Below are 14097 nucleotides of genomic sequence, written 5' to 3' on the forward strand. Positions count from 1 at the left end.
AAAGTAGGGATATAGGAAAGGACACCAACAGGAGGCTCCTGGACTCTGGAGACGGCAGCAGCAGCCACCCACACAGAATAACGCAGGGCATCCCAAAGGGTATCAAGCTCTGGTGCTCAGCACCTGAATCCCTCAACGGGTTTCCTGCCTGTTCTGCCATCACCTTAATGCCCAGCTGGGATGAAGATGAAGCATTTCCCTCTGGTTCAGCAATTTCTTTCTAAGGTGGACGTGATGCCTCTTATAACCCATCTCACAGAAATACCATGTGGTTTACTCAAAGCGCCACAAAGCCCAAGCAAAAGGTAAGCACCAGGACCCAGGGAAAAAACACAGGGCACGTGGACCAGGTGACCTCCCAAGGCCCCTTCCAACCTCAACCATTCTGTCATTCTGTGATTCCAAATGCAGTTGTGAAAAGGCTGACTAATGCATTTGCTTAGAGATAGGAGAAAGCAGGTTCCCAGACAACATCCACGCAGGTGAAGTATTGTCACGTGGCAGGAGTGTGCTCATATTTTTTAATAAAGGGCATCACATTTACAAAAGAAGACCCCTTCATTAAAAAAAAAACAAAAACAAAACACAAAAAACCCAACACAAAACCAAACAAACAAACAAAACCAACAAAAGAGAACCCCACAATTCTTACCACTCTTCTGCACTTGCCCTTGCAAGTTATGGATTAATGGAAATCTGTTCTCAGTGTCTGTAAAATTGGCATGAAAAGGCCACTCGTAAGGCTGAACAGTAACATTATATTCTTGGGGCTTCTCCATGCGAGAGAATTTCCCTAAGCTGCTAAAGGCACCCCGGCCCAGTCTAGTCTAGCCATCATTTTCACCGGTTCCCAGTCAGCCCTCATGTCCAACGGACTGTACTCAGGACGTGGAAATCAGGTCCCAGTCAGGCACAGAATGGTCAGCAAGAAATCATTCCTGGCCCAGGGACTCCTCCAGCAAAGCACTTCTTGGGAGCAGTCCCATGAGCCGTCTAGTTACTCCACCGCAGCGAAACTCGGATAACTTGTGTTTCGGTGCTGGGCTGAGGTCTCAAGGAGTAGTGATAAAAGAATTGCTTTACTTGGTAGAAGAAGTACTCTGTCCCGGTACGCCTGTGTGCGTGTTTGTACACAGATGCATGGCGGGTGCCGAAGGAAATGCGCACTGCCAGGACGCTTGGTACATAAAGGGAAACAGAACGGTCCCTTCAAGTCGTTGGTACGTGGGGCAAAGCTCTGTCACTCAGAGCCTAGCACAAGCAGATCCCGCTTCAGCATAATGGAGGCACAGCAAGACCCTTCCTCACGCAAAGCAGCGGCAAGATGAGGGGTTTATATGGGTGCAGCTCCTGCAGCACTTTTTCAAACGGTATCCTCCAGGGTCAGGCTACACTTGGGGCTGTTTATGTGGCCTGCCTAGAAGCTGACCTTGTCTGTGCAGTTGCTGTTTTCTTCTCTGGGGGAGCGAGTAACTTTTAGATCAGACCCAAGCCATTCTGCGGGTAGATGGCAGGTGCTGAACTGGAAGGAAGAAAACACAGCTGCAGAAAGTCAGCAACGTTATTTTATCTGTCTGTCTATTAAGCAAGACCTGCGAGCGTGGAAAGCGCTCTCTCACTCAGTAGCACTGGTAGAGGATGGATGCCTAACCTGAACCTTTGCTCAGAGAAATTGGTGTAAGCTTGCATTCCACAGCATACCACTGCACATTGATCTCCAAAGGTCCTGCGAGGAAACAGCGAAACAGAATTGCCCTGCTTCCATGAGAAGGAAGCGACCGTGTGTAGGAGGGAGAGGCTACCTGCTTTTCCTCCCCAAAGCTGACGGCCAGTCGTGTCTGAGCAATTCCACTGCTCAGGGTGGCCCTGTCTGGCTGGAGAGCTGGGCCTGAAGGAGGACGCGAGATAGATGCTGCACGTTCTGCAGCACAAAGCGAGACAACACTCCTCCAGATGCCCAGAATGGTGGCTCACGGTCCTCAGAAACTAATCCTAACCCCGTATGCACATCCCACAAAAACATTCCTGACCCAAACAAGCCTTCACGAATGGAGCGCGTGGCGTTCTTCCTACACAAATTAAAGGGGAAGGCCACCCAGTTCAAACAGAAGGACACAGGCAGCCGTATGCTAGAGGGGAGGGCAAGTGAATCGCGGTTCCTCTCCAGACGAGGATCCCGAGCACACACTGTGACATTCAGCAGCAATAAATGTGAAACCAAGGGAAGGGAATGCACCCATTGTGTTTGTCTACCTGAGGCATCATTCAGCTGGGGAACTCTCCAGGGAACTGCAGGACATTATTTCATGATAATGAAAGCGTATCATAAGGAGAAATAAAGAATTTGCATGGGACATAAATAGCAGTTTCAGGGCGTAAAGGAAACTGCCACTTGGCAGGGGTGACAGAAACTTTCTTTGGGGTGCTTCTTCACGCAGTTGTGTTCTACGTGGGTTTGCACACCCCCTTCTGAAATGTCTAGTCCCAGCCACTGAAGGAGACTTGCTAGGCGAGCCATGGCTTTTCCATGTATTCGTACAAAGAAAGTGTTTCCTCAGGAGTTGTCACAATTTTTCTACTGAAGTTTCTTTGAGAATCGTTGAGTTCAATTTGCCCAGGAAGTCAGAAAGCAAATCTTCCCAGTCATCCAGCTGGTGTTCTCACTGCACAAAGTCACGCAGGTAACCGATTCGATTCAGGTTTGGAAAGCTGTTTGGAAACACAGAGGGACTGCCAACTGGACTAGGTGACTTGAAGTGCTGGCAGGAAGCTGTTGAAGCTGCACAGTGAAAACCTGAATCCCTCTCGACTGGAAGGATAATGCATGCAACGCACAGGTCCACCTGTTGCAAGAGGTGATGACTCACGTCCAGAAGCAGCCTGTTCAGATGGTTCCTTGATCACCTGGGGAACAAAGAAGCAGCTTTCCATAACTAGAATTGACACATGAGATAACAAAAGAAAGTGACGGGGGGAAAGAAAAGGAGGGAGAAAGTTGTCATCCGCTTTATGGAGAGGAAGAATGAGGGGGATATTAGAGGTAAGCTGGCAAGACATAAACCAGGTACGCAGACCCACTGTGAGGCACATGGAATGGAAATCCTTAAAACTACGGCCCATAATTAAGAAAAAAGCCACAGATTTCCTCATGCTGACGAGGGGCTGACTAAAGCTAATCAAACTCATTATTTTAGCCAGATACTGCCTCATTAGCGGAAGGCTATGACACCACAGGAAACATGAGCAAGCTGCTCCTGTCTTTGCCTACAAAAGCTTACTTTTTTGCCACATCAGGCTAATGAGCACCCCTTCCAGCCAGCTGTGCTGGCCCTTGACACGTGAGGGAATCAGGAAAAACACGCCACACAGAAGGGCCCTGGCAGAGGTTTTTACAAAACCTGCATTTGCGTCTTCATTTGCAAAGTGGGAGTTCAACTGGATTGTGACTAAACAATGCAAAAGGCACAGAGCAGCAGCCCACGCTGTGATGAAAGCGGTTTACTTCAGTGAAAGCCAGGAGATACTGAAAGACCGTTTGATCTCATTTTTGATATCGGACATCATTAGCAGCACGCCTGATGTTTGAGAGAAAAACAACAGCCTGAACTGATAGGGCCTAAAACTGTGTGTCCAAAACTACTTTTGCTCATCAGACACCTACCTTACGCCTTTCAAGGATCCTTTACTCAGAGGACGATGAAGAAAACGGATGAGGGCAAGTTCTAGGGTCTAGAACAGGTGATGAGATGTGCTGTGCTTCACTTCAAAATTAATCTGGCCCCTCGACACTACTGACTGCAGGTTAGTACTTCTGCCGTTCATCTCGCTTGACACTGGCCACATGAAAGCTTGGCATCCACTTTTGACCGGTCGTCCATTTTAGATAATCGGTGAAGACAGGTAAGAACTGAGAGTGCATGATAAACGCCAGTTGCCTTAGGTGGTGATCTTGTGAAAGAACAAGTCACCGTCTTCCCACTGCCTACGGAAAGAGCTGAGACGTTTAGCTCAGGCTAGGCGTCAAACCTCATGCTGGCTGTGATTACCTTAGATGATCGCTACTCCGCTGTTGTCTGCTCAGTGTTCTTTCTGATGGTACAGCAGATACCAGTTCAATTATTCATGGACAGCCATTAAAAACAGATGAAATACCGTTACATTTGGACCTACCAGTCCCTTGCTACGAAGGCTGGAGTCTGACTGAACCTAGAGGATAGTTGATGAATGACAGGCGGAGAATGACCAAGAATAATGCACGTGAAGAGCAGACATTGTTTTCTGCCACAAGCCTGGTGGTTTGGTTGAGCAGTCCTTGGTAGAGATGGTCAGGACACAAAACCTTTCAGCACGTGGCTGTACCTGCAGATGCTGAGCAATGGCTCTAGAGCCTTTTCTCATCAATACTGATCACTTTCTGCTACGGCTAATCTGAGGCAGGTTTGAATTCACGACTGAGAGCAAAGCTGCCCTCGATCACATCACCGTAACGATATGCCCCAAAGCTACAGCTTTTGTCTGAAAGCCTTCTGCACATTTGACGCAGCGACCACTTCTTGGGTCCCACTGCCGTGCAGTCCGACGTAGCAATGCAGCATATGACAAAACACTGACCCGGTCTCAAGTTAGTTCAGGTCTTTTATCGCGCTGGCAGTGACTTTCTTTAGCAACTGGACAAGGAATCCTACACCAAAGGTTGCATTTGCACAAGAAACTCTCATTCAAGACCACACTAGGTTAGTTTTGCTGCTGCTAATAGTCAGGCAAGTCAGACTAGCGCCGACACGAGTGTGTTTTTACTTACTACGCCCCCAGGTGAAATGCAGGCATTGGCAAAGAGCCGTTTGGTCTTCTCCATTTCAGACTGGTTGTAGGGCACTTAGAAGCTAGACCTGTCTACAGTTTCTATTAAAACGTCATCTGTAAAGTTGTAAACAGTCGTGAACAGTAGCGTGGGGCAGGGAAACTTCAGTACAGTCTATCGCTGCCTTTTGCAAAATCAAGGACTTGGGGTGAAGTATTATTATTACTTCTTGTTAAATGCCTCTGCTTACTTCTGTGGGGCTTTCATCTTCTCTACGCCAAAATGCCATGCCCCTGACATTTTCTCCATGACAGGTAACCAGAACTACCCATTACTGTCTTCTGAATCATCAGCCTTCCCCCTGGAACTGCTCTGTTAGAATACGTGGTAACAGAAGAGACAGAATTTTCCACTTGTTATTTTTTAATTACCCTAACTGAGGTATTTGGTGCTTTGCAGTTATCAAAAGATGAAGCTAAAAAAAAGAAGAACAAAGTAGTTCAGCGGCTGTTATTGGCAATTAATCTTACAATGGTACTTTCAATACATTAGCACTAAAGTAGACAAGATAACGCATGGAATGTTTCTTGCAGGAAGTGCTCTGTGTAATCTCAAATACGTTACATACTTGTGGTACGGTCTTTCCACCTGGAGAAACTACTACTGGGAAAGTGCCTCCACTAGACAACGCCTCTTGAATTTCTGGGTGCTCCAAAGAAATATGCATGAGTAAGCAGGGACAATTTGCACCAAGCTGTTTCTCAGAACAGAAGTGCACAAATTTTCCTGGACTGTAGGACTTCTTTGCCATTTCCCAATATGCTGATTGGATTGTGAACAGTTTGCGTGTGACAAGGGGCAGAACAGATGCCACGCCACAAGCACGACAACGTCATACTGACGCAGGGATTTGGCTATCCCCCCCCAAGTATTTGTATTCATGTGAATGAACTGTGGGTGGGGACCCTGAGAGGTACTCGCTGAAACAACAAACAACTGAGGCAAGACATACAGCCTCAGTCAGTGAAGAAGACAGACATCGGGATCCCTTTTTCCTGGAATTACTTCAGGATTGGTTTTCTTCAGAGGCACATTGCTGCTTAACACAGGGGACTTGCTGGAACTCCCACCTATGTGTTCATGTTCCACCCCTCCTGGCCAGGTATTGCTACCTGTCCGTCCCAAACAGGTTTTTTCTTTTGTGGACAATTCATCTGAACCAAAAAACAACACAAGCCTGCATAGAGTTTTTAAAAGATTTGTTTGCAGCAGGCAGTAGTATCAACAGCGGTAGTAGCCCCGTTCTGTCGCTACTAGCAGCGAATCACAAGAACCTCATTTCACACGGAACCCAAGAGACGCTCTTGCTGGTCTGACGCTTTGCTTCACCTCACGATAAGGTAAGGGCGAGGTGACTTTGCTGAATCATTTAGAACTGTCCACCTAAAAATGGACAAGTGAGAAGAAGACGCACTGCTTAACATACAAACACTTGCTCTAATGTGAAGCATCTCCAGCCTGCCCAGACAACAGTGAACTCACCGGTTGTCCCTCTCATCTTCTTTTGTTTTTCTCCTCCAAAGCGCTAAAGTACGTACACGGCACGATGCAAGAGCTTTTTGTAAAATCGTCTCCTCTAAGAACCCAGTTTGCTCTGATTTTTAGATTTAATTTTTAGAACTGGAGACGTCTCACACAACGTCAAGTTTCAGGACAAAATGCACAGCAAGAAACACACACAAGTTTTAGGAATATAAAGTGACACATTGTTTCTGGAAGCGACAGCAACTCTTCTGCTCTCTGCTTCCTGCACCGGCCCTCAGCTCTGCGCAGTGAAAAGCATTCAAAAGCAAGGTGCCCTCTTTCAACAGTTCAGAAATGCTGCTGTGGAAGAAACAACCAAGAGCTGTCACTGTAAGAGGCATGTTCTCTCTTCCTCAGAGAAACACACCCTTGGCTCCCAGTTCCTGTCCTCTTGATCCCCGCTCCCAGGCAGGAAAAAGACTCCTCCTTGCCTTCTTCCAAGCACTGATTACATCAACAGGCAGCCCCTTGGCGCTAGACCAATAGTCCCGGTAGCCAGTCAGTGCGCTTTCTTGGCCTCCCGCGCTAAAATATAAATCCCCTCAAAGGTCTGGCAGCATTGCCCAGTGCCAGATACGGGCTGGAGCTTTTGTGTGATCTCAGCAGGTCTCACTGCTCACTTCCTCACTGGGGGCAGTGGAGAGGACAGCGCTGATCTCCTCTCTCTGGTGACCAGTGGTAAGTCACGAGGAAACGCCATGAAGCAGCATCTTTAAGGTCCCTTCCCACCCAAACCATTCGATGATCCTATGATACCACTCTAGGCATCAGGGGAAGTTCATGAGGACATTAGGAAAAGGCTCTTCACTGAGAGGGTGGTGGGTCACCAAAAAGGGCTCCCCAGGCAAGTGGTCACGGCACCAAGCCTCTCAGAGTTCAAGGAGCGTCAGGACGATGCTCTTAGTCATATAGTTTCGTTTTAGGTAGTCCTGCGAGGAGCTGGACTTGACGATCCTTATGGGTCCCTTTCAACTTGAGATACCCTGTGTTCCTATGGGTATGGCAAAGAGTATGAGGACAATAGTCAGGCCAGCAGCATTAGGTCTGATTCTGTTGCTAAATGGTGCGCAGATGTTTCAATAAGGTTGTGGCATGCCACGTTACTGCTCAGTTTCCATGGCAGGAAGAACTGGTCGTGGATGCGAAGGCCAGGGCCAGCCTCGGCTGCAGTGACCATGAGACACTGGAGTTCAGGACCCTGAGAGGCAGGATCGAGGCAAAAACCAGGAACGCAGGCCTGGATTTCAGGAGAGCAGACTTGGGCCTCTTCAGGAATCTGCTTTGAAAAACCCATGGAAGATGGTGCAGGAAAGAAGAGGCTTCTGTGACAGCTGGTTGATATTCAAGGATTACCTCCCCCGAGATCAAGAAAGCTCCATTCCAACAAGCAGGAAATCAGGCAGCAGGAAACTGGCACGAGTGCGTAAGGAGCTCCTAACTGAACTCAGACTTAAAAAGGTGGTGTATAAGGAGTGGGTGCTGGGGCGGGTGACCCAGGGGTACTATAGACTTGCCGTCCGATCTTGCAGCGATAGCACCAGGAAACCCAGGGCCGACCTGTAGCTGAATCTGGCAAGGTTTCCAGATGTGAGCACACGGAGGCAACTTCTTGTTCCTGATAGTTTTTCCCTGACAGTTTTTATAAAGAGAATCTTTACAAAGAGAAGCAGGGTCTTCATGGGAAACTAATCCTTGTGGGTTTTGATTTAGATTTCCTCTGAAAAAGCAGAAAGTGGCATCACCGTCTAATTATTTCTCATTTAATAATAAATTACCAAGGTATAGTGAGTGACCTGGAAACCCATGGAGCAGTCAATTGCTTTTATAATTTTAGCTCATATTTCTGCAGCATATTGACAGTTTCCTTATTTGAATTGGATTCCTGACTTGTTTTCTTGATTTGCCTTTGAATGGTGTGGTTGATGACACGGTTTCACAGGGTTTTGATCCCTAATGGTAATACCAGGGGATAAAGAGAAGATACAAATCCCATGTCTGCCTTTATTATAGAAGATAGCGGGTAACAATGTTCTTGCGCCATTCCGTTACACCAAGTCCCTACTGCCCCCTAAAGCATGCAGTCACTGCATTTTATATCAAAGGATTTTGGGTGAATGAAGGTCAGTGCCCTTCCCGCTAATGTGCACTGCAGTTCTTGAGTTTGCTGAACAGGAGGAGAGCCGTATTTTTGCCTAATACTGCCAGTGGTCTGGGATACACTGTCTGCAACAATGCCAATGAAGAAAAAAATTTACCTTGCTAGGCCCTTGATGCTTAGATTTATGAAGCAGGAAAAGCGTATTGACCGAAAGAGGCTGTTTGTACATATGCCTATAAATCAAACAGCCTGAGCAGGACCTGTGAGAACGGGGAAAGAGAGTACGTCATCCTACAAGGAACTTCGGGCAGAAGAGTGTAGCAGAGCTAACTCATGTCTTTGGCAAGAATGAGTCACTTGCTGAGCAACTAGGAGAAGAAGTTGGAGTGTTATGAAAAAGGATATCTTGGCACTTAACAGAGAGAATGTGTGAAAAGGCGGAGAGGTCAAGTTGAGGGGTGAGGCTTTGTGCAGATACAGCTTCCATTTAACTGGTAGAAACCAGAAAAAGAGTTTTGGTACAGATGCTTCTGGGTCTGGAGGAGTCCCAGAAAACATGTATATTTAGAGTAGTAGGTGCCAATAGTCAGTCTTGAAATGGGAGTAAATGTGAGGTACACTGTTGCCTTCTTTTCCTTTTCTGTGTGTCCTGCCAATGTGTCATGCAGTTAGCATACCAAACTTGAATCTTGGTTACTTGGGATCAGTGTCTGTAAGACTGGTGTTCCGGCCAACAGCTGCAGGACAGGTAGCCCTCCACAAACCGCCCATGGCAACCGGGTTGCTATGCATATTCTCTTTGATTGCGCTTGCAGTCTATATTTGCTCCACTGTTGTGGTTTCTTCACCGGTTTGGAGACTACATGTTTTCCGCTATATAGTTCTTCACTACATCTTTACAATGCATTGTACTGCTTTCCTCTTCCTACCTAGAAAAAAGGTGTCCTTCCTTTATTGAGCTATTCTGTGAACAAGGGCTTCTACTGATTTCAGAGCTCCTTAATTTGCCTTTAATTCAGAGAACAGTAGTGGTCTTCCAACTATCACGACCATTTTCTCACCCCTGGGTGCAGCTCAGCAGTGTCCACATCAAGATGCACCATTATTTTTCTCTCTTAAAGATACGTATCTTTTGCTGTTGCTGTTGTGTTAGCTTCACCAACCATGTTTAGCTCTGTCCAAAATTTCTTCTATTCCGTTTGCAAGTATCATAGACCAAATTTTGTTACGCTGAGTTAGCCAGTGTAACACCTGTCTTGGGAACACTCTCACTTTCCTCTTGAAAAATGGTCTTGTTGCCATCATCAGTACAGCTTGGGCAGTGAGAGTTACTCAGTATTTCAGCTAGATGTGCTCTGGGCAAGGTTAAATGACAATGACTAAACCAGTGGCTATTATACTGTTCTCCAGCTACTAACCTTTGTGACACCGTTTCAACAGCGACAATGATGGGAGATTTTTAAGGCAGTTTCTGAACACAGCCTCTGTAGTTGGATTCTGATGTTTTGTAGCCTTCAACTGCTGATTCCAAGATTCAAGGGTAGACAATATGTTGAAGAATACAGCTTAGCTGATTTAGGTGAAGTGTCACGACACGAACCTTATGTAACATTTGTTTGGGGTGTAGAGCAGATTTTTGATCATTTGCACCCATCTGTTTCAACCAGGTGATTATGTTTGGCTCTGTCTTGAAACTGCCAGCATGCCTAACTCTTTGTAGTCTCACACTATTGATTTATGTTATATGAAGGCTGTGAAATTTTTAGATTGTCAATACTGTTTTGCAAAGTAAAAGAGAATGGTGTTTTGATCAGTCTTTCTGCCTAGCTACTGTTACTGTAAAAGCCATTAGGAATGGGGTATGCAGAACCCTACAGTCTATCTTCTGTTCCAGAATTATGGAAAAAAAGTGGTGTTATTTAATTCACCTAAATAACAGTCACAATATTCTCTGCTTCGCTGGGAGCCTTACACAGAGCTTAAGGCTGGGAGTGATCTAACAGATGCAGAATTGTTTCAGCAAAGCAAAAAAGCGACATGACAAACTGGGGTGGGCTGTGCACAGGAAGGTCATGTTGAGTGACATCTCCTTGTCTGAGAACCTGCAACGTGTAAATATACTCATCATCCTGTACAAGGGAGAAAGGGTTGGGGGACTTTTAAGGGAAATGATGGTCTTTGGTACTGCAAGACCTGCATTCCTGTAAAATGTTAATTTTACACGATTAACATTGTTACGGTGTTAAAGATGCTAGGAACATATTTCTAATGGAAACCTAATTAAAGCCAACATACCAAGCATTTGTTTGCATAAATACAAATGGAAGCTGGAGACAAAATTCACCCTACAGTACTGAGACAGTCTAGCATATGCAAGAGAGTCTTAACATTTAGGGTCAAGACAGTAGATATATATTCTTAACTATTACATACACGAAATGTAATGCTGGGTGAGACCAACAACAGTGCTCACAGGCCAGTATCCCATCTCCTTCCACAGCAGCTTTAGGAGGAAAGCTAAAGAACCTCTCTAGATGATCAGCACAGCCCCAGGAGATCCCCTACCAAAACCCCAAGCAATTACTTGTGCTCAGAAACACAACTTCCTTGTTTTCATGTATACCAACGCAAGTCAGGTAAACTAAAGGTTAGAGAAGATAAGTATGCTTACCTACTCCTGGCCTACAGATATGCCAAATTGGGTTTGGGGTTTTTTTTGTTTATTTTGTCATGGTTTTTTTAGTGGGAATTTCTGTTCACTTGTTTTTGGGATTTTTTTTTAGAGAAGTTAGACCGTAAGTTAGGTACTCAGCTGGCAGATGCTGTGCAGGTGTCAGAAATGTTTGCAGAGGCACAAAGCCCTGGCTGTTAAAAAAGAAACTGATTGTTTGGCCAAGGTTCCTGTGAAAATTGTAAAGCCTATGTAGGAAAACAGCACAAATGCAAAGTCTGGAAATGTGGGCTGTGCTGTGAACAGATCTGTAACACAAACCAGTGCTGGTGTTTGGTGTCTGTGATCAAAGATCCAGAGGCAAGGCAGGGCTATATTATCTATGATGCGGAATGTATGCAGGAAACTGGGACACATCACCCCATCTACAGTTTTGCCATGGAGTTAGCACCAGATGCCCCTTGGGATGAAGAAGGGGTAGAAAGCAACACCAAAGGAGAATGTGAGGACACATGTGTTATGGAGTTTATTCAGTTTTTTGTGGACATAAAGTTTTTGGGGCTACACTTCCCTAGAACATTCCAAACGCTGAGACAGCTACTTCGTTGTTAGTCAGCTTCTGAACCTAAGAGTGCATGTGCAGTTTATCACCCAAGGTGGTGAATTCCTAAGCATAGTACCCAGCCTCAGCATATGTTTCATTAACTCTTTAAATTTTCTGCCCATGAAATTAAGCAGCTTCCCCCCAGGCTTTGGGTATCAGGGGCTCCAAAAGTTATTTCCCCCATTTTTTTCAACACTACTGAAAACCAGATTTTTATATTATGCTTCTCCCACCACTGGAATGCTATGGGGTGGACAGCATGATGCTCGAAGAGAAAAAAGCAGTTCTCACACAGCTAGTCAGGAGGTTTTTGACTTGCAGAAACAACTGAATTACTCTTGTCAGCAGGGTGTAACAACTTTCGAAATCACACGGGAATGACATTATATTGATAACCCATCGCACATTCGATGAGAAAGAAGACAGTGAAAAGGTGGAGGTAACGTTCCCTTACAGTGTACTACACTGGCCTCTACTTGTGTGTCCACACGCTGGTTGATGTTTCTTACACCTAACATAGTAGCTCTCTTCCTTTAGATGGCTATCACTTGAAGAAAAAGAGAGATACAATGCCCTTCAACGGCACACGTATGGGGCTGAAAAAGAAACTCTTAAAATCTGTCAGTCATTAAAAAGTGGCAAACATTAAATAGGATCCTACTTCTTGAATGTCTATGCATTTATTGATGGGGTGCCAACAGCTTTTGAACTTAATGCGTGCTTTTTCCGTGGCTGTATCAAATACAACCATGAAAATGACAAGAACCGTCTGGAAGGGAGCACCTTTGGATGTATATATTACTCAACACAATAAAAGAGGGACTGTCTAAAGAGAGGCAGTTTTCACATCAGATCTGTATGGAAACATGAGTAGGTTGCCATGACAAAACCACGTGGGAAGCTTGCCCAGTTCTTAGCCAGGACCAAACTGCCCGCACTACTGGTCCCCAGAGATGTGCTGCTTGGTGGCAGGACAAACAGCATTTGTCCATATAAGAAAGCAGCTCACAAAAAGATAAATTTATGTGATTTTACTAGCCTCTCTCCCTTCATCAACAAACTAAAACAATAGTCTTTCAGACTCTACAGAGTTATTTTTGAGAATTTTGACAACCTGACAATCTGCTTTGGGACTGTCAAAGAAAAGGTGCACTTGCCTTGTGGGCTGTTTCTTCCCTGTTCTTCCTATGCAGACAGAAGTGGAAAAGCCCTCTGAGGCTCCTGAGGCCTCTGACCCTGTAGTTCAGAAGGTGTTAGATTATGTACAAACACAGCATCAGAAGAAAGCATAAGTACACTAGAGCAATAGGAGCGTATTTCTTCCCGGAACAACCAGGGAAGTTGTGCTATTCATAACCGTGCTCGCTGATCCTGGAGAAACGCAGTCTCTAGGGAGCCAGTTGCTCAGGTAAACCCCTAGAAATGTTTCTTTGGCATAGGGGTCTGCTGGAAAAATCCAAGGAAGCTGTTCAGTGTCCATCCTCACACACAGGCAAGGAGCATGTGTCTCCACTGCTTTATTTCTATGATGTCAAATACCCTGTACACAACCATATTAAGAGTGGTGATCAAGGCCCCTGCAAAGTGTACTTCTCCTTTCAGGTCTCCTGGTTTAGTCCAGGAATAGTGATCAGCACATACTTTGTCTGGAGACAGGTCAAAGGCAAACTGGGTATAGCCACTGGTGAACTCTTCCCTGCCAGCCAGCAGGGAATGGCCTTTCATATGGTTGCCAGTCATCTGAATGAGCCGTATCTACTCTCACACAGAGGACATACTCAAAATCGGGCTGCCACACTGGCATTAGGTTTCACTGGCAGTAGTTCACCATCCACATACAGGGACACAAAACTTACATCATAATGCTTGAAACTGAAAGGGTTCTTCACATAATAGATGCTAAAATCATTATCTGTGAACCCAGTAACAAGAAGTTTGTGCAGCTGTTCCAGAGATGAATTTTGCTGGTGGCTGATATGACTGGTGGCTCATACACTGGACACTTTCATGCCCATCTGGGGCACTAGCTGTTTTGCATCAGCCATAAGTAATGCCCCAGTGTGCCACAAATGCACTCGAGGTGCCACTCACACTTCCTTCACAGTGTGAAAAGGAACTCCTCCCTGCTGGGGAGCTGATCAGGCAAAAGCTGTCTTCGATGCACATCAGCTCAATTTTTACATTCACACCATTCAACAAAAGCTTGCCTTGAAAGAACAGATCACCACGGAGCAGTCCGAATAGTTCAGCCCTACTCTGGGCCACCAGAGCTGACTGTTGCCTAAACTGCTGATTGCCAATGTGATCCAGCATGCCCGCTGCCCAGCTCTGTCACTGTA

Source organism: Falco peregrinus, chromosome Z, assembly GCF_023634155.1.
Source record: "Falco peregrinus isolate bFalPer1 chromosome Z, bFalPer1.pri, whole genome shotgun sequence".
Classification (NCBI taxonomy): Eukaryota; Metazoa; Chordata; class Aves; order Falconiformes; family Falconidae; genus Falco; species Falco peregrinus.